This window comes from Triticum aestivum, chromosome 3B (assembly GCF_018294505.1).
Source record: "Triticum aestivum cultivar Chinese Spring chromosome 3B, IWGSC CS RefSeq v2.1, whole genome shotgun sequence".
NCBI lineage: Eukaryota > Viridiplantae > Streptophyta > Magnoliopsida > Poales > Poaceae > Triticum > Triticum aestivum.
The window spans coordinates 828,055,529-828,074,676 of NC_057801.1; positions in this window are offsets into that span (position 1 = coordinate 828,055,529).

Sequence of the window (19,148 nt, forward strand, 5' to 3'; positions counted from 1 at the left end):
GCTATTTCCAATTCCTCACTACTTTAGTCCAGTTCACATGGTTTACAGATTTCACATGGAAGCAATAAAAAGTAGTTCAAATGGAAATACAGATTTCACATGGGAGAAAAGAAAAGCTAACTAAAACATCATGGTTCACAAAAAACAGAGGTGGTTAAACAACCAACGATAACAATATATGCTGCCACTAAGAACTAATTTGGTTAAACCACCAACAATAACACCACTGTCAATTTACATGAATGCCATTTCCAAGATTGCATCAAATCTACATCAATGAGAGTTTTCCTAGTTTACATCTAATCTACATCAATATTCAGGTCCTTTCACGGATTTGAGGCTGAAATTTCAGAGGTGTAACATCAAATCTACATCAACCCCAGGATCCTGTTTCAGGGAAAGACCAACTCGAGCTCTGTTCTATTGATTGCTGACAACATAATTTACCAGTAACAATTGACTGAATTCCAAAAGAATTCTTAACAATTTCATCAACAACAATTCTCCTAATAATTTCATCAACAGAAATTCTCTTCACAATTTCTACCAAATTCATCAATGACATTTCCAAGAGATTTTTCCAAGTTTACAACAAACCTACATCAAATCACTCTGAAGATTCTCCTAACAAATCTACATCAAATCATTGACATCAACAGAGAGGAGAGGGGGAAGAGGAGGGGGAAGGAGAGGGGTGCATACGTGGGCGAGGTCTGCTTGCGGCGGTGGCGACTCCCCCATGCTCGGCGGCGGCGAGTCCCCCATGCATGGGCGACGCGAGCGGCGAGGTCGCTCGTTCCTGTCGTGGGCCCCGCCCCCGCCCCCGCCTCCGCCCCTGCTGGTTGCTTCCGCCGCGAGGCCGTGGGCGAGGTCACCTGCAGCGAGGTCGTGGGCAAGGCGAGCGGCCCCTACTGGTTGCTTCGGCCGCCGGCCCCCGCCCGCCGCCCGCCGCCCGCCGCCCACCGGCCCCGCCCTCGTCCGAGCGACGCTTGCTGGTTGCTTCCGCCGCCGCCCGCCGCCACCTGGTCGGAAGACCTAGAAAAACGCTAAGTGTTGCTCTGTTCGATGCCACCCGCCGCCACCTGGTCGGAAGGCCCCACTTGTCACTGATACGAGAGAGCCCTGGTTTTGTATAGTATATAGAAAATTACCCACACATTAGCAACAATCCCTCTCTAGCCCAGCGGTACCGAACGAGCGAGCGAGCGCCAGGTCGTGGGTTCGAGTCCCCGCTAGCGCACATTTTTTAGGAATTAAAGTGCACATTTTTTTAGGGAATTAAATGCTCGCTCACCCACCTGTCAGTGGCTCACCCACCTGTCAAATTGTTCCCGCCTATCAGTGTTGCTAAACCTGGTCGGAAGGTCCCACTTGTCAATGATACGAGAGAGCCGTAGTTCTATATAATGTATAGATAAACTCCCAGATGTGAGCAACTGTCCCTCTCTAGCCTAGCGGTAGCATGCGAGCGAAGCAAGCGTGAGGTCGTGGGTTCGAGTCCCGCCTCGTGCATCTTTTTTGGGCGAATTAAGCGCTCGGCCCCAACTGTCAAATGGGTCCCGCCTGTCAGTGTGTGCCCCGTCTGTCTGTTGAATATTAAAACTCAAGCAAAAATGACACCTAGACAGTGACACATAAGCGAGGTTGCTGAGGTGGCTGCCTAATCATCCTAATTCATTCAAACTCAAGTGTAGTGACCATTTTATATTGGTCGTTATCAGGTAGGCATGAGGTAGTGGACAATGCTACTAGCTTTACGACCATTTCCTCTAATGAAATTATGACCTTTCTGACCAAAATGGTCGTTATGGTTTAGGATTTAGAGCCCCCAGGCAGCTTTTGACCAATTGGTCTAAAATGGTCATAAATTTATGACCAATTCTTCGAGGGTCACTGACAGAAGGTCATAAGTTGACACATTTCTTGTAGTGCATGTTGAGCTGGATAGTAAGAAGGTGGTGGCAATGCTTCAAGACGAAGGCAGGAACCTCTCGACGTTTGGCCTGGTTGTGGAGGAGATTAAGGAGCTTTTGAGAACTCGACAGGAGTTCAAGATCTCATGGGTACGACGCTCAGCAAATGGTGCGGCGCATTGTCTAGCTAGAGAGGGGGTCTGCAATGATAGTACAGTTTATTTTGATTTTCCTCCAGACTACATTCTTCATATTGTAGCGGACGAGGTCCCAAACTTCGCTTAATTTAAATAAAGTTGCAAGTTCCCCTAAAAAAATCCTCTTGATCATTTTTTTGCAACCATATCTTAGATTAGCCCCGACCCTTCCCAATCGATCAAGATCCCCTTGTTCCCCTCGACCTTCTTGCCCAGTCAACACCGTCCTCCACCATGTCCGGCGAGCGTCATCTCTACTCCGGCTACGCATCTCCTCCATCTAGAAACGCTGCCCCTCCACTTCACGGCGACCAGCCTCACCTACATCCTCCTCGAGGGGGGAGACATGGCATGGTGGAGAACGAGCTGGCTGAGGTGATGCCTGTTAGACTGTATAGCTTCTGTATATGTGTACGTATGTGTACGTATGATGTAACATTGTACCCCTTCATTATATATATATATATGTGATAGGCCACCCCTAGAGGGTTGAGCCGGTTCCCCCAAACCCGTTGTCTTACATGGTATCAGACTAGGTCAAATGCTTCCGCTAAAACTCTACGCCGGTGCCACCGTTCTTGTCGATCGTGCCATGCCGTCGCCGTCCTTGTGATCGCGTCGCCGCCGCCATGTCAGGATCCGCCGCCTCGGGCTCCTCCATGGCCAGCTACCTGCTGGCCTCCCTCGCGGCTCTACTCTCCCGACCCCTTGACTCTGCCGCGGCCGCGTCACTCCCGAGGAGCATAGGCTCCTTCTTCTCCTTGTCGCCGGGCAACTCGCTGGTGGTCCACACCTCCAGCGCCACGACGGACGCCTCTACGCCCACCTCCGTCAGCGACGTCGCCGTCACCTTGCTGTCGGCCTCCGTGTCGGCCCTGATGGCCGGCCTTGCTGCATCAGGCGCGGCTACTGCGCCGTCTGTCCCTGCGGCCACCACGCCGTTCATCCTTGCGGCTGCACCTGTGGCCCCTGCCCCTATGGCGCTTTCGCCTCCGACAGCCTACTCCACGGGTCCCCTACCGCCACCACCGTTTCACTTTGGCATCTCATCACCATCAAGTTATCGTCGGACAACTACATCTTCTGGGTTCTCCCGCTTCTTGGGAGCCACTACCTGCTTGGCTACGTCGACGGCTCTCTCCCCTGTCCTCCTGTGCTGATCGATAGCGTGCACGACCCGATTTACAATCTGGCGCACCGTGTTTGGACGGGAAAGGACCAGGCGAACCTCTCCTCCATCCAGGAGTCGCTCACTCCGGCTGTTGCCGGCCTTGTTGTCTTTGCCAAGACGTCTCATGAGGCATGGACCATCCTCGAGCGCTCGTTTGCAGCGCAGTCGCAGGCTCGTGTCTCTGTGCTTCGTCGTCAACTTGGGGAGTGTCAAAATCTTGACTCCACGGCCACTGAGTTCTACAACAAGGTCAAGGGCCTTGCCGACACGTTGGCCTCCATCGGACAACCACTCACCGACTCCGAGTTCAACTCATTCATTGTCAATGGTCTTGATGAGGAGTATGATGCCTTGGTCGAGATCATCAACGAGCGGGGCAACTCGAACCCCATGATGGCGCACGAGGTCTTTTCACGCCTCCTTCTCACTGAGTAGCGGGTCGAGTCGTGCCGCTCCAGGAGCAGCGGTTCCCTCTCGGCCAACACCGCCACCAAGGGTGGCCGCCCTTCTTCATCATCCAGGGCTCCTTCGGGGCTGCCACCACCGCCTGCCTCGGCCCCCTGCTACCGCGACATTACCGGGGGCTGGCGGTAAGCGCGTGTGTCAAGCTTTGTGGCCTTGATGGGCACTGGTCTTCTAAGTGTCACAAATGCTTTCAGAAGAGTTTTCTGGGCCTCAGCAATGATGGCAAGGACACGCGCAATTTTGCGCGTCAGGTGGCCATGGCAGATCGGCTGGTGTCCATGAAGCAGCAAGGGCACACTCAGTCCTACTCTGTTGATCCTCACTAGTACATGGACTCTGGGGCAACGGAGCATCTGACGAGTGAGATGGGAAAGCTCCATACTCGCGAACCCTACCGTGGCTCCGACAAGATCCACACCGCCAATGGAGCAGGTATGCATATATCTCATATTGGTCAAGCATCTCTTCTCACTAGGCATGCAAATAGGAGTCTTCAGCTTTGTAATGTGCTTAGAGTTCCCTCTGTGACATGTAATCTTCTTTCTGTTCCTAAACTCACGTGATAATGATGTGCTTTGTGAATTTCATCCTTTTGATCTTTTTATTGAGGACTGGGGCACGAGGGACATTCTTCTTAGCGGGCGGCTGTGCCAAGGCCTCTATCGTCTGGAGCATCCTGGTGTCGCTCGCGTGTTCAGTGGAGTTCGGGTATCTCCGTCACAGTGGCATGCTCGTCTTGGTCAACCGGCCACACCTATCGTTCGTCATGTTTTGCGTCGTCATGAGCTTCCTAGCATGTCTAGTAATAAAGATGTAGCAGTGTGTGATGCTTGTCAGCAGGGGAAGAGTCATCGACTTCCTTTTTCGGAGTCTAGTCATGAGGTGAAACATCCTTTAGAACTTGTTTTTTCAGATGTATGGGATCATTCTCAGACTTTTGTCAGTGGTCACAATTATTATATCAGTTTCGTTGATGCTTATAGTCGCTTTACCTAGCTTTATCTTATTAAACGCAAATCTGATGTGTTTGACATTGTTATTCGGTTTCAAAAACATGTTGAACGCCTTCTCAAGAACAAAATTGTTCATGTCCAGTCGGACTGGGGGCGAGTATCGCAACCTCAACTCCTTCTTTCAGTCGCCTGGGATCGCTCACCGTTTAGCATGTCCACATACACATCAACATAATGGTTCTGTGGAACGTAAGCATCGTCGCATTGTTGAAACTGGTCTTACTCTCTTGGCCCATGCATCGGTTCCGTTTCGGTTCTGGAGTGATGCTCTCACTACTGCATGTTTTCTCATAAACCGCACTCCCATTCGTGTTTTGAATATGAAGACTCCCATTGAAGTTCTCCTTAATGAACAACCTGATTATACCTTTTTTTAAGGTTTTTGGGTGTGCTTGCTGGCCGCGTCTCCGCCCATATAACAAGCGCAAGCTTGAGTTTCGTTCCAAGAAGGGTGTCTTTCTTGGCTATAGCTCTCTTCATAAAGGTTACAAATGTCTTCATGTTCCCACAAATCGTGTCTATATATCTCGGGATGTCGTGTTTGATGAGCATGTTTTCCCCTTTGCCAAGCTTCCTGTGTCCACTGCTGAACCACCATCTTTGCATTCATCCTCTGTTGCATCTGACCAATTTGATGATGTTGCATACTCTCCTATATTGTTGCCTAACCATGGTGCAGGCACTGGACATGGGGCTCGTTTGGAGATTTTGGAGGCGCCATCTTCTCCCTCGTCGGTCTTACCAGTGGTTCACGACGATTATGGTGTGCCCCTGCATGGACTCGGTCCTCGTGCCCATGCACGTTCAACCGGCCCCCCTGCCACGTCGTGTGCTTCGGTGCCCCCGGCCTCTGGACCAGCGCCTTTGGTCTCTGGGCCACCTACGTCGGTGCCTGGGCCGACTGGCTCGGCGCCCCTGGCCCCTGAGCCGGCCTCTGAGCCGGCCTCGCCACTTCGCCTGGCCACGCCGGCCCCGTCGCTCCCTCGTCCTGCCACGCCGGTTTCGCCTGGGCCGTGCTCGCTTGGGTTGTGTTTGCCTGGGCCGAGCTCACCTGCCTCCGGTGCACTCTCACCGGTGCTCATTGAGGCATCTCCGTCGCTGGCCGAGGCGTCGTCATCGCCGTCTCCGCCTTCATCACATGAGCCGTCTCCGGCTCTTGTGGCTCCTGTGGCTCCTCAACGACCACACACGCGGAGTCGCAGTGGTGTGTTTCAGCGCAAACAGCGCACTGATGGTACTGTTGCTTGGTTGGCTGCACTTCTGGCTGCTGCACGTGCGGATCCTACCTCTAAGCCTCGTATGTATCAAGCTGCTCTCAGTATACCTCATTGGCAAGAGGCCATGGAGCAGGAGTACCATGCTCTTCTTCGTAACAAGACATGGACTCTTGTTCTGCCACCACCCCGTGTTAATGTCATTGATTCTAAATGGGTTTTCAAAGTGAAGAAGCATTCTGATGGTTCTATTGAGCGCTACAAGGCGCGGCTGGTTGCTCGAGGTTTTCAGCAGTGTTATGGTCTTGATTATGAAGACACCTTCAGTCCAGTGGTTAAACATCCTACTATCAGGCTTCTTCTCCTCTTGCAGTTACTCGGGGTTGGTCTCTTCGTCAGCTTGATGTGCAGAATGCCTTTCTCCATGGTGTTCTGGAGGAGGAGGTCTATATACGGCAGCCCCCAGGGTTCTCCGATCCCGATCGTCCTGATTATCTGTGTCGTCTCACTAAAGCACTCTATGGTCTGAAGCAGGCTTCCCGTGCTTGGCATGCTCGTCTTGCGACAGCCCTTCGTGCTCATGGTTTTGCATCATCGGCTGCTGACTCTTTGTTATTTCTTCTACAAAGGCCCGAAGTTACCATGTATCTGCTGGTCTATGTGGATGATATTATACTTGTCAGTTCTTCTCAGTCGGCTGCTACTGCTGCTCTTGTTCGGTCTCTTGGTGCTGACTTTGCGGTCAAATATCTTGGGAAGCTTCACTATTTCCTTGGTGTGGAAGTTGCTTCTGTCTCTATTGGTCTTGTTATGACGCAGAAGGAGTACTCTTTTGACTTGTTGCAGCGGGCTGGGATGCTTAAGTGCAAACCGACTACTACACCTATGTCTGCTACTGACAGGATCAATGCTATAGATGGCGAGCTCCTTCCCTCTGCTGATGCGACACAGTACATGAGTATTGTTGGTGGGTTGCAGTACTTGACGATCACCCGTCCAGATATATCCTTTGCCATCAACAGAGTATGTCAGTATCTCCAGGCACCTCGTGACACTCATTGGTCCGCGGTTAAGCGCATCTTGTGCTACATTCGCTTCACGTTGTCCTATGGTTTGCACATTCGACCGAACCCCTCTGGGGTCATTTCAGCGTATTCTGAAGCGGACTGGGCTGGCAGTCCGGATGACAGGCGATCCACGGGGGGCTATGTTGTGTTCTTTGGTTCTACCTTGATCGCCTGGAGTGCTCGGAAACAAGCTACTGTTTCGCGTAGCAGTACTGAAGCTGAGTATAAGGCTGTGACTAATGCAACTGCAGAAATTATCTGGATACAGTCTTTACTTTAGGAGTTGGGTATATCTCAATCACAGTCTCCTATTCTTTGGTGTGATAACATCGGTGCTACATACCTCTCTGCTAATCCGGTATTCCATGCCCGAACGAAACACATCGAAGTGGACTATCATTTTGTACGGGAACGGGTATCTCAGAAGCAACTACACATCAAGTTCATCTCTTCCAAGGATCAACTTGCATACATCTTCAACAAGCCATTACCTCTACCACAGTTTGAGAATTGTCGGCGCAATCTTACCCTTCTAGATTCTTTAGGAAGTGGCTAAGATGGAGGGAGGGTGTTAGACTGTATAGCTTTTGTATATGTGTACGTATGATGTAATGTTGTACCCCTTCATTATATATATATGTGATAGGCCACCCCTAGAGGGTTAAGCCGGTTCCCCCAAATCTATTGTCTTACTATGCCCGTGTGCGCGCGCGCGCTATATTCAGCATCCAGGGCGCATACTACGTTATTTTGCGCCCAGGGTATTTTTTTGGATATTACAGATTAAAGTTTACGAATGTTTGAGAGATCAGAGTCTAAACAGAATCTAAGAATTTTTTTCCTCGATTAGCACTCTAGTATCATATGAACGATCAGTTCATACATATATCCTTTGCCTTTATAACGTTCATCCAGACATCGCCGTTTACTTAGCAAACAAGTGTCGGTTTATTTATTTATCAAAAAAAAAAACAAGTGTCGGTTTAAATATGGTATCTTTAGTTCTTCGGACATCCAATCACCATCAGTTGGCCTGTTCTGCTAGATGAGCGGCCGCTGCAAAATGACACTGTTTTTTCTTCCAATGGCCTAGAATTGTTTTATCAGCTCATATGCCACTCACACCAACAAAGTACAGAATAGTAACAACTATAATTACAACCATCCCGTTGCGCACCATCGTCTGACACTCTTGAATTAAATCTACTAACCTCTGAAGATGGTCATTCTTCATACCATACTAAACCAAAGAATAATACCAAAAGACCCTAGGTCTACCCTTTCCAAATTAATTAAGGCCATGTCCAATTTACAAGAGTATCGATCCAGAGTATTAGCCCTCACAAATTGACTATATTAACAACCACCGTCCTTTAGGAAGGAGGAAGATACGACATCAGACTGGTAAGCAAGTGCCAACCTATAACAAGACATTTCATACAGGTAGTAACATAGACAAGAAGCAAGTACAAGTAAAAGCAAAGTAACCTGCAGCCGTATTGAGATTGAGATATTTGGAGATCTCCGTGGTGCAGCTACGCATCGAAGTGAAGTCTTTTCCGCCAATAGGCTTGCCCACTCCTCGCAGTGTCTTCTTCCTCAAGTCAACAGCAATCACCACTTTCATCTCGCCACTAGGGCAGGCCGTGGACAAGAGGTAGACAACATCATCGTCCATACTCATTGTAGGGAAAGCGGCGGTGAGGAGTGTGGCAGCAATGTAGCCTCGGTGGGCTCACTGACACTACCCGGCGGCCTGGGCAGCAGCTTAGAATAATACATTGGCTCGACAACGATTTCTTCAACACTGACGGTGAAGCCGGGGCGCCAGTCCTTCCAAGAACGAATTGGGATCGGCATGCTCCATGTCGTGGCCCTCCAGCCATCACGGTGGACTTCATGGCATTGCTTTTGCCGGAACCAGTCCAGGTAGGAATCGGGTGGGCATTCAGCGGTCGCAGCTTTTTCTCTTGGCAGGCCAAGTTCCATCTCGATGTACTTGATGCAGTTTTTGCTTACGCTGACGGCGATATCCCGGAACACGTATGAGCAACGCTTGTGGTAGTATACCCAGTTACCCATCACCGGCGGCGGCAGCGGTACGTCAAGGAGCACGGGATTATCCTCGAGCACATTGCAGACGAGGATTCCGCGCCAGAGGTCGACCCAGCCAACCGCGCCATGCTGGCCTCCAAGCGTGATCACCTTGGTCGTCTCTTGGTACCACGCCGTCTCCACCACCGGGCACACCCTGTCCCTCAGCGGACCCGGCACCGGCAGCAGCTTGGAGTTCCACCCCTCGGCGGCTCTGGAGGAGCGGTACAGGCAAAGCTTGAACATCAGCGGCACCTCGAATGCGCCGTTCTCCTTGAGCGGCATCTTGTAGTACATGTTTCTGAGAGCGGTGATGGCATACTCGTCATCGCCGCAGCGCAAAAGGGCGACCTCGTTGTCGATGGGCGCCGAGGGTGCGCCCTGGAGTGTGGCTTTTTTAGGCCGAGCTACATAGCACCTTCTATCATGTCCGTCTGTTTTCCATCGAGATCTGAGCCATTCCCGGCTGTAGAGTGTTTGTCTGGTAGTGATTAGCAGGAGGAACAGTTGACGTTTGTCCACTTCCTGGTGAGTGCTGCGCGAGAAAACTCACGTCATGAACAGTACAAACATGCACGGTTGCAACCTTCTCTCTCTTCATTTTTTTCTCTTTCATCAACCCGTGCATGCAACTCTCTCTCTCTTTAAAATGTCCAGATTTTTTCTTCACAACGCAGCGCTCTCTTTCTCTCTCTTGCATGTGGCAGATTCTCTCTCTGACATGCAACGCGGCTCTCTCTCTCTTTAAAATGTTTCTATTTTTTTTTCTACACAACACAGCTCTCTCTCTCTGTCTTGCATGCGGCAGATTCTTTCTCTTCGCGTCTGCCCAGTCGCTGGCAATTCACGTGACTACAGTACCCTGCATGCAGACAACAGAGAGAGAGGGCAGGTCAACACCTGCTAATGACACTGCAGTGAACAGCTGCGCGTCTCGTGATGCTCCTGTTCTGCACAAATCGCGAAGCAAACCAATGGATCAAATAGGAGGTACCGTAGAGCTCCAGCTACAAAGGAACTTTACCTACGCCCTGTAGAGGAAGTAGTCGTAGTAGCACATGCTTAGCTGCGCGTACGGGCTGAAGGAGAGGCGGAAGAGGATGAGGCCGGCCTCCGCGCTGATGACCTTGGGCGCCGCGGTGAAATCGACGGCTGCACTGCCGGGACAGCGAACACAGAAGTGGGAGATGTTGGGCGGGCGATGGAGAAGACCACTTCGATGACATCGCCGGTGCTCGTGCTGCTCGTGGCGAAGGTGGCGTGCGGGAACTCACCGATGTCAAGGAGGACCCAACTTGGGGCGTCGTGGCCCTCGTCGCACTAGGGGAGGGGAGGTGGCTTCAACACGGAGGTGGTGATGGTGGAGGTGGCGGCCATGGCAACGTGATCGTTATATAGACGATCCAGCCGGAGAAGAAATGCCAAGATGAATTTGATTGGGAATCGTTTCTGGCCGGGGCACCGGCCGAACCGTTCCGCCGGTCTCGTCCACGCGCGCGCGCTGCAGCAAGTTAAGTCGCGACCCATGGAGTGGTGGGTCTCAATCACACGGCCTTATCCCCTTCCAGCTTTCTCTTCAACTGCTCGTCTTCTCTCTCTTCCCACCTTGCAGATCCTGTCTCGCCGGCGTTCTTTCGAGCTGCCGTCCCCTCGCGGCACCAACAGCTACCCTTCTTTCTTCTCCCTCTCCTCCCTTTCCTCCTCCTCTCTTCCCTTTTTGCTGCAACCGACGACAGGCCAAACGCGGAGAGGACCGAGGTGCCCGTGCTACAACCATGGCCATGACAAGGAGCTGCAACCGCGGTACTGGGAGAGTTGCAGACGGCGTTTTTCCGTGCTACAACCATGGACACAAAAAGCTACATCCAGTAGATAAAAAAGGTTCAACCAGACAACGAAATACAGGAAAAGTTACAACCGTTTTGACAAAAAGCTTCAACCGCAGATGAAAAAGCTTCAAAACAGAGATTGAGAAAATCCTCCTCGACGACGACCATGGCGTCTCTCTGTGTTTTTGTTGCAACCGCAGAGTAAAAAGTTGCAACCCTTTGTGAAAAAAGCTTCAAGCTCAGGTGAAAAAAGCTTCAATTGGTACGGTGGAAGGCTTCAATCCGCGAGAAAAGCTTCAACAGGCATAGAGGAAAGCTTCAACCGATGAGATAAAAAGCTTCAACCTGACTCGCCAATGGCAGCAAGCGGCGACGTTGAGAGCCGCGTCGGTGACACGACAGTGCAGCGACGATGGCGGCTGCTAGGTGCTGCAACGACAGGGGGTGCCGGTGTGCTTCAAGACGGCACCATTTTTTGCTACGAGGGGGCGACGGGCTTTCTGCTGGACCGGGGGGGGGGGGGAGTACGCATGCTGCGATGGCGACGGGGACGGCGAGCGCATCCAGCAGCGTGGGACTAGGGGGGACGAGGTCCAGGCGAGGGGGCAGTCGCCGGCGGCATGAGCGGCTGGGGTGGGGGCACGATGAAGAAGAAGAAGAGGAAGAAGAAGTCAACACGGAGGAAGGAGGCACAAGGAACAGATCTGATGGCTCGAGCTCGCGGATCAGACAGCTGGGGCTTGACCGGCCCGATGATTGGGCCGGTGCGCTGGCGCAGATCGCTGCCCAATTTAATTTTGGGGCGCCGAAGGCAAATGAAGAAGTCGATTCAGGCTGACCATGTGGGCCATGGCTCGCCGGCCAGCCCAGCAGCATCAATTTCTGGCCTGTCCGGCACGCAGGCTATCTCGGCCCGTGGCCCGCGATGGCACCAGGCATGTCACCGAAATAGGAAAATCCTATTTGACGCTAACTGCGTCAAAATGACGAGCTTTCGCACAGGCGATCTCCCCAAGCGCAAGAATTGGGCCGGCCCACTTCCCCACTGAGAGGCAGCCGGTTTTGGGAAGCTTCCAGAAGGTTCCCAGAACCGGTTTTTTATTTTTATACCAGTTTTATGGCTTTCTTTTGTTTATGTTTTTTTCTGATTCATTTCCTTTTTTCCATTTTCTATTTCTTTTTCTTCTTTTCTTTCCTTTCCTTTCCTTTCTTATGTTTTCTTTTTTCGTTTTTTTATTTCTTTTGAAAATTGTTTGAAAATTTAAAATTTGTTGGTGTTTCTAAAAAATGTTCAAAATTTTGAAAAATGTTCGTATTTAAAAAATTTGTTAATAAGTTGAAAAATGTTCACATTTTTAAAATATTGTTTCGTGAGTTTCAAAAATTGTTCTTGTCTTAAATCAAAATCTTTGGAATGTTTTTGTTCATTTTTCCACAATTTTAAAAAATGTTCCTGTTTTAAAAAATTCTTCACAAATCCCAAAATCTGTTCATATTTGGGAATTCTAAAAATGTTCCTGTTTCATTTTTGCAGGAGATTCAAAAATGTTCCTTTAAAAAAATGTTCACAAGTTTAAAAACTCGTTCAAATTTTGTTCAGGAATTTCAACATATGTTCACGTTTCCAAATTTTGTTTTGGAAATTGGAAAAATGTTCCTGTTTCAAAAGAATTGTTCATGATTTTCTAAAGTTGTTCACTATTTCAAAAACTTATTTGTGTTTTAAAAATAATTATTGTTTTATATATTAGTTCACAATTTCGATAAATGTTCACAATATTTCAAAATTTGTTCTCGTTTTCAAAATATGTTCTCAATTTCAAAAAAAATCCAGGTTTCAAAAAATGTTCTTGTTTTCGTAATTTGTTCACAATTTCAGAAAAATGTTCATGTTCCAAAAAATGTTCAGGAATTTCAAAAAATGTTCTTGTTTTCAGGTAGAAACACAATTTCAGAACAATGTTGATGTTTGAAAAATGTTCGCGGTTTCAACATTTTGATCGCAATTTCAAAAAATATCCATGTGTTTTTTGTTCGCATTTCCAAAATACATATGAATACAAATATTGTTCGCATTTTTTAAAAATATTCGTGTTTTATTTCTTTTGGTTTGAATTTAAAAAATATGTTTTTCAATTTTTGTTTAAAAATATAATTTGTGGTGTTAGAAAATATTTAGGAATTTCCAAAAAACGAAATAAAACATCACTTTTTTCGAAAACTGTTTGTAATATATAAAATAATTGCGTGATTTCAAAACTGTTTGCAACTTTGAACGAATGTTTTTCAAATCTCAACCTTACTGTGTATTCTTATAGTGTTTTGCACCTTTACGTACATCCGCCATTCTGTGGCGTAGTGGCTAATGGCTCACAGTTATGACTGTGTTGTGTCCGAGGTCGGGGGATCGAACCCTGTCGTTCTCGATTGTTTTGCAGGTATTAACGAACGGGCGCGTTGGTGGGCCGGCCCAGTCGCACGTCCACCCTGTGCGTCGAGTTTCTTCATGACGCAAAATGCGTCGTATAGGAACTCCCACCGAAATGAGCCTTAAAGGCGAAATCACTATTTCCCTAGAAAAAGGAGAAATCCCTAATTAAGGAGTACTATTTGCAAAGATCATTCCTACCTCTCCGGATTGCGACAAATGACACACTGCATGTGCATCACTTGTCGCAACCTGAGTGTTTTCCTTTTTTCATAAATTTATTTATTCAATACATTTTATCTCCCATACCGCACGTCCAAATTGTTGGATTTCTCATGTTGAATATCTTCAAAACTATATTCACGACCGACTTTTTTAGAAAAAAAACAAAACCGAAAGCACGTTTTTGTTCCCTCTCCGAGAGACACGACCGTGCCTCTCGCGGAAGAAAAAACGTGTTTTTTCATCTTTTCAAGAGGCACGGTCATGCCTCTCACAAAAGCAAATCCGCCCTTCATAAAAAGTAAATCCATGCCTCTCGCGGAATTTAAAAAAAATGCATTTTCCCCTTTTGCAGGAGGCATTGGCTGTGCCTCTCGTATAAGCAAATCTGTGACTCCATGAGAAGTAAATATGTGCCTTCCATGAAAGAGAAAAACAACACGGCCGTGCCTCTCACGCAAGTAAATCCGTTCCACTCACTGAATAAAAAAAATACGTTTCCCCCTCTTGTGAGAGGCATGGTCATGCCTCTCGAGTAAGCAAATATATGCCTCCACGAGTAGTAAATCCGTACCTCTTGCGAAAGAGAAAAAAGGCACGACCGTGTCTCTCATGGAAGCAAATCCGTACCTCCATGAGAAGTAAATCCGCGCCTCTCAGGAAATTTAAAAAAAACGCATATTCCCTTTTTGCAAGAGGCATGGACGTGCATCTCGTGCAAGAAAAATCTGTGCCTCCATGAGAAATAAATCTGTGCCTCTCGTGGAAAGAAAAGAAAAAGAAAAGGCTCATTTTTCCCATTTGCGAGAGGCACGACTATGCCTCTCGCGTAAGCAAATCCGTGCCTCGACGAGAAGTAAATCTGTGCCACTCACAAAAGAAAAAAAATGTATTTTCCACTTTTGCGAGAGGCACGCAAATTCATACCTTCAACAGAAGTAAATCTGTGCCTCTCAAGGAAGGGATAAAAGCATTTCCCCCCCTTTGGTGAGATGCATGTCCATACCTCTCGCGTAAGCAAATCCGTGCCTACGGGAGAAGTAAATATGTGCCTGTTGCAAAAAGAAAAGAAAAACACATTTTTTTCCTTTTCCAAGAAGCACGGCCGTGCCTCTCACTGAAGCAAATCCGTGTGTCCACCCTAAATCCGTGCCTCTTGTGGAAGAAAAAACACATTTTTTTCTATTTTGCCAGAGGCATGGCCGTGCCACTTGCATAAACAAATCAGTACCTGCGTGAGAAGTAAATCTGTGCCTCTCGAGGAAGCAAAAAAACATGTTTTTTACCTTTTCTGAGAAGCACGAGCGTACCTCTCGCGCATACAAATTAGTGCCTACACGAGAAGTAAATTCGTGCTTCTCGCGAAAGGAAAAACACTTCCTTTTCTTTTTCAGAGGCATGACCGTGCCTCTCACGGAGGCAAATCCGTGCCTTCACGATGTAAATTGTGCCTCTCGTGGAAGGATAAAAAACATTTTTTTTTCATTTTGCAAGCATGGCCTTGCCTCATGCGTAAGAAAATTTGCGCCTCTTGCGGAAGAGGGAAAAAATGTTTTTCGCACAATTTTGTTTTTGCTCCGAAAGCTAAGGAAAAATAGAAGAAAACCGAGAAGTCCAAAAAAGCAAAAAAATATTATCTAAAATCTGAAAAGGCATACAGAAAAATAAAATAAAAATCCAAAGGACACACCTAAAGCGCGACATATGGCGGCGGCTAAGAGTGCGCCAAGTGAGCCTTGGGAGGACTCCGGAAGAAGTACTCTTCAGTTACTTGAGCTCCTATTCCGCGTTGTACGCACTAGGAACCAGGGAGCGCGCACCCCCCACCCCCTTGCTCCCACGCGCCTATCTTGGGACGGCCCATGTGAGGGTCGGGAAGCACCTTGTTTTGTTTCTTTTCTTTGTTTAACATTTTTTTTTACTTTTGAAAAATAATACTGGAGTTATTTTTTTGGGAAATTGAGAAATGTTTGTGAATTCAAAATTTTGTTCGTGATTTAAATATGATAAATGCTCAACAATTAAAAAAGAGGTCACTGGATTAAAAAACATTTCTTCAATTCAAAAAATGTTCATGCTTTCAAAAGAAAGATTTTTTCGAATTTTAATGAAAATGTTTTTTATGAAATTTCTTATGATAATTCTCTAATAATGATGAACATTATTTTATGTTTGATGATCAAATTTTGAATTTAATGAACATTTTTTGAACTTGATGAACAAAAATTGTATTCAAGAACATTTTTTGGAAATGAAATTGATGAATAAATCATGAATTTGATGAACATTTTCAGAAAATTTATGAGAAAATGCCGAATACAAAAATTGATTTCAATGAAAATTTTGAATTGTTGAACGTTTTGTCCATTGATGGAGATTTTCTCAATTCGATGAACAAAAACATGTTCGCGAATTTAAAAAAAATCGCAAAAAATGACAAGCAAAAGAAGAATGCAATTTCAAAATAAATGTTATTGTATTTGAAAAGTGTTCATTATTTCAAAATTTGTCCATGAATTTGCAAAAGATGTTTACAATTGGATAAAGGGAATAAGAAATAAAAAAAGAGAAGCAGAAAAAGAGAAGAAAAAGAAAGGAAACCAGGAAAATGAACAAAAAGAAAAAGGAAAGAAGAAATAAATTCAGGGAAGGTTCTAGTACCTTCACAAAACCTGGTGAATCCCCAAAATGTCCCGGCCCACAGAAATTCCTGCGCGAGAAGGGGGTGGGCGCACGGTGGGCAAACCCTGTTTGACGCCTCTAGCCGTATCACTAATTAAGGAGTAGGTCTTAGACGAAATCATTAATTAGGGAGTATTCATTGCAAAGACCACTCCCACGTTGCTACGTTGCGACATGTGGCATGCTGTATGTGCGCCACTTATCACAACCATAGAGTTTTTTTTTCTTTTTTCCGTAGATTCGTTTATTCAAACCATTTTTATGTCTTAAACCGTGCATCCAAATCTTGAACCATTTACATTGTTGGATTTCTCGCATCCAGATTTCCAAAACTAGATCCCATGTTGATAAGATTCGACAAAAAAAAATAAAAAAAAACTGAACCGGAAGTACATTTTTTCTGTTTCCGAAGACGCATGTGTTTTTATCCTTTTCGAGAGGTACGACCATGCCTCTCGCGGAGACAAGTCTGCGCCTCAATGCTAAGTAAATTTGTGCCTCTCGCGAAAGAAAAAGAAAAAAACACGTTTAGCTGAAGCAAGTTCATTCCTCCTTGAAAAGAAATATGTGCCTCTCGTGGAAGGAAAAAAACACATTTTTCCCTTTCCGAGAGGCACTACTATGTCTCTCGCGAAGCAAATCCGTACCTCCATGAAAAGTAAATGTGTGCCTCTTGTGGAAGAAAAAAACAACTTTTTTCCCTCATCGAGAGGCACGACCGTGCCTCTCGGGGAAGCAAATCCTTGCCTACACAAGAAGTAAATATGTGACTTTCGTGAAAGAAAAAGACCAAAATGTGTGTTTTCCCTTTCCAAGAGGCAATACCGTGCCTCTTGCGGAAGCAAATCCATGTCTCCACAAGAAGTAAATACGTGCCTCTTGCGAAGGAAAATAACATATTTTTTCCCTTTCCGAGTGCCAGTCAGAGCATCTACAACCGCAATGGGAAAATCTGGCCCCTCAAACGGCGGCGGATGGGCGGATCCGCGGACACTGGCTGGTCACGTCTCAAATAATTAGTGCAATCCACATCCATATACCTCAAATTGGAAACCTCATATCCATATTATTACGTGCAACAAAGCGATCTTTAAGCGGAGCTCGTCTGGTCGTTGTGGCCATGTCCAACGGCCGACTGCGCTCTTTAAAGTGTTGGTCCGGTCGCCAGCAAGATAGAGCTGGTTCACGAGACTTGAGGTGTCGCCGTCTCCCATGCTCTACTCTTCCTCGTCGGAGCCTGGAACCTGTTGGGTGCTGGTGGACGTCGGATCGATGATGGATTCGTCCTGGGACGAACCGGCGACATCCACTACAACACGGTTGAGGCGCCGGGACTATGCGACTCTGCCTCGTCGACGTCCACTGCCTAGCGCGCCGTCGCTGCCTCTCGTGGACACTGCCTCGCACCGGGGGGCACGTCGCACCATGGTTGCATCGGACGATGCCTACGGTGGGTCCAGGACCTCGGGACGTGAACGGAGGGTTGCACGTCCACCACCGCGTTTGGACGCCCCACGGACCGCACCGCCTTCGGTTAGGCAGCGATGGCTGCCATAGCGCCGGGTCCATGCTCCATTTGGGCAGACGCAATGGATTACCGACGGAAGGGCGCTCGCTGCCGTGCACGGGCATCCTCCCGGGAGTGGCGGGATGCAAGTCGGACGGCCATCTCCTAGGATGAGCTCGGTGTCGACAGATTTGGAGGTGAAGGATTCGGATCCGTTACCCGCCATGCTGGAGACGGCCGGACGATGCCAAAGACGAGCTTGGGCGGCGGAGGGGAGTTGAGGGGAATGGAGTGAAATGAATAGGGTTTGGTCTGGCGAGCTGATGGGGTAGAATATGTGTGGGGTCGGGCAGGCAAATGTGGGCCGGGTCCGACGTAGCGGCGCGCCCGGGCGCCCCCGTATCCGCCCCATATTTGGGCTGGATATAAAGAGTGCCGGTTAGCCTGGGCATTTGAGACCCGTTTGAGGCGCCCGACTCGGTCAGAAATTTTTGACCGGTCGGTGATCGGGTGGACCGTCTGGACGTTTGGGGAGGGTTTGGGGTGCCTGACTGTAGTTGTTTTTACGGAAGCAAATCTGTGTCTCCACGCGAAGTAAATCTGTAACTCCCGCGGAAGAAAAAATAAAAATAAAAACTTGCTTTTTCGTGCAAACATTTTTTATCCAAAACATAAACAAAGCCGGGGGGAAACCGAAAAGCCGGAAAAACAAGGGAAAAAATTATCTAAAAGCCAAAAACGCGTACGGGAGAAAAACAAAATTCGTGTGGTGCGCCCAGATCGTGACACGTGACGGCTGCTGAGTGTGTGCTCCCAGCCCACCCCAAGTGACCCTTACCGGGCTCCCAAAAGAGTACTCCTCAATTAATTGCTCTTGCCTTTAGGACCCGTTATAGGCTTTTTTGCAAGCTGGCGCATACCCCTCCGCTGCGCTGAGCCGGCCCATCTATTTTTTCCTTTTATGTATTTCAAAATGCTAAAAAGAGCGTTTGTGGTGAGACAAACCGTCTGCAGTACTACGCGCTAACCACCACTCCACCAAACTTAAGTGACTAGATACCTCCTTTCCTTTCTTTTCTTCTTTGAATTTTTCTTTTTTCTTTTTTCTTTTATATTTTTTCATTTTTTTCATTTTTTTCTTTTTCCTTTTTTTCCTTCTTCCTGGTTCAATGAACTATATCCAAATTTATCATTTCTTTTTCCAAAATTGATGAACTTTTTTCAAATTCAATGAACTGATTTTCAAATTCGATGAACTTTATTTAAATTTATGAACCTTTTCAATTTCAATAAACCCTTTTCAAGTTTGATGATTTTTTTTTTCAAAATTGATGAACTTTCTTCAA